Here is a 2,420-nt window from a genome sequence, read left to right on the forward strand (position 1 = left end):
TCCCCACTCCTAAACCAATTTGCTCTAGCCTTCTGACAGATTAGAGAATCTAGCTTCTTTTCCATTTCCTTCAAGCGGCCTACCAACTCCATCCTCTTCAATCTATCGCCATCCCCCAAGTCAACACAACAGTCTTGGCAATCTAGATCCTCCAACTCCTGCAAAATCCTCTTCTTGCTGGTTTGAATGTTGCTGAACACATCCTTATTCCACATTTTCAAATCCCCTTTCAGGCACTTCAGCTTCTCCTTAACCTTTGTAAACGCACTCCCCTGCACAGAATAGGATTTGAACAAATTGTTTGTTAATCATGAGATATTAAATCAATCATCGTCACTTTCTTAGTAAATAAAGATGAGAATCTCCTATAACACTTCTCATGCATGTTATGAGATGGTCACTCCTAAGCATTACATAATTACTGAATCGAGAAACTAGAAAGACGTGATGTGATCAATGATAGTGCTAGGACTAATTTGCTGTGAAGCTCGGATACGCCGAAAATCAGGCCGTTTGCGCTTCCGACACGCCGCCGACACGGATACACGGCGGAGGCGTGCACGACACGGTGTCGGACACAGCTTTGTGGGCCGGATACGGCCTGCTTCCAGGACACGCCGGAGGGACGCAGTCCACTCCTTGAACACGGCGGAGGGGGACGCGGTTCACTCTAAACCCTTATTTCAGAAAATCTTAACTAAAATCTCAAATAAATTTTATAAATATGAATTAGAACCAGAAACAGAGCATTGGTGAATAGTAGAAAACGTAAAGTGGTGAGAAGAGGAAGAAAGGAAGAAGAAGAAAGAAAGAAAAAAGCAACTTGGTGGAGAGAGGTAAACAGTAGAAGACGTAAAGTGAAAAGGCAACTTGGTGGAGAGAGCTAAGTAACTGTACTTAATTTTAATATTATAATATTATTTTCAATGCTCAATTTTCCATTCAATAAATTCATTTAGGGTTCCAATGTTAAAATTCTTAATTTTTTTTTCTTTACCATTAAAATGCATACCTACTACTATTGTTACATAGAAAAGTAATATAATTTACATACAATACAATATTAATTTGAATTTAATTTTTTTAATTGAACTTTTAATATTTTCAAATAATTTATATATAATTATATTTATTAGGATTATTTTTTATTCAATATTTTAATCAGCATTGTAGATCTGAATAAAAATACAGTAATTTTGAATTTAAGTTTTAATATTTTCAAATAATTTAAATATAATTTATTATATAAATATATCATTGTAATTATGAATAAAGATACAGTAATTTTGAATTTATTTTTTTTCATATAACAAAATATATTACTACATTTTAATTTATACATAGCCGTGTCCCGTGTCCTATAATTTTCAATTTAGTCGTATTTCTGTATCCGTGTCCGTGTCGTATCCGTACCCGTATTCGTGTCTGGGCTTCATAGCTAATTTGTAGCATGGGAAAAGATGGCAAGCGATGATGGTGGGAAAAGGGTGTGAAGTTAATATCCAACCCCTCAAATGTCATAAAGGAATTCTTGAAACAGCTTCATATGGTGAGGTGGTAGAGCCATTGCCAAATACAAGCTGCCATCATTTGTTGATCTTGGAATTATGATTGTTAGCCCCTCGTGTATAATCCAGCCAGGTCTCATGAAGATCGGTCTTCCCCAACCAAAGTCTGCATCATAGATTGGAAACTTAGTCCAGCTATTGATACTCACATTTGGACACCCAAAAGTATGTGCTCCATGAACAAGAGCATTTAGATCAGGCTGTCGCTGTAGATAGTCAAGAGCTGATCTCAAATATTTTTTTGTCCATTATCATTATTGTGTTGTGGATTTGATTTGCAGCATACCATGTAGGTTTTGACACGAGATCTCCTGCGAATCCTATGGGAATGGTGGAGAATATAATATTTCCAAGGTAACCAGGAGGGAGGGGAGGTTGCAGCCTTGACCTTCCATCAATTGGAATATGTAGTCTGGTTTCTTGGTCTTCCAGGAAGGCCTCTTGCTTTGTACGCACTTCTCCATATTAAAGGATATGGATACGAGAGTTATAGAAGAATGTTAATATTAATTGTGTCTTTTCTAATTCTTAGCTGTTTCTCTTTATAGAGGTGATGACCTTTATTTTGTCTTTGTCTACTATGATTCTAGTATTTATTGATTGATTCTTGTATATATTAAGACTATTTGTTTTGATTTCAATGGAATAATAGAAGAGATATTCATTCTCATATATTTTGCCTTCCTTTTATTCTTTTGTTCATCTCTGTTCTCTTTTGTCCATCTATGTTTTATTTCATAATGGTATCAGAGCTCTAATCAAAGCTCTGGTTGCTACATTTATCCATGGGTAAAGTTGTTGATCTCTCACAAGATCTTTGTTCACCTTACCATGTTAGTTAATCAGATAATT

At 35.6% G+C, this 2,420-nt stretch overlaps 1 pseudogene; it reads right to left on the minus strand.

Moving 5' to 3' along the window:
- Positions 1-1,455: 1,455 nt before the first annotated feature.
- LOC137834482 (shikimate O-hydroxycinnamoyltransferase pseudogene) lies at positions 1,456-2,034 on the minus strand (annotated as a pseudogene).
- Between the last annotated feature and the right edge of the window lie 386 nt (positions 2,035-2,420).

The sequence above is a fragment of the Phaseolus vulgaris genome, chromosome 5 (genome assembly GCF_051622355.1).
Source record: "Phaseolus vulgaris cultivar YP4 chromosome 5, ASM5162235v1, whole genome shotgun sequence".
In the NCBI taxonomy this organism is placed as follows: Eukaryota; Viridiplantae; Streptophyta; class Magnoliopsida; order Fabales; family Fabaceae; genus Phaseolus; species Phaseolus vulgaris.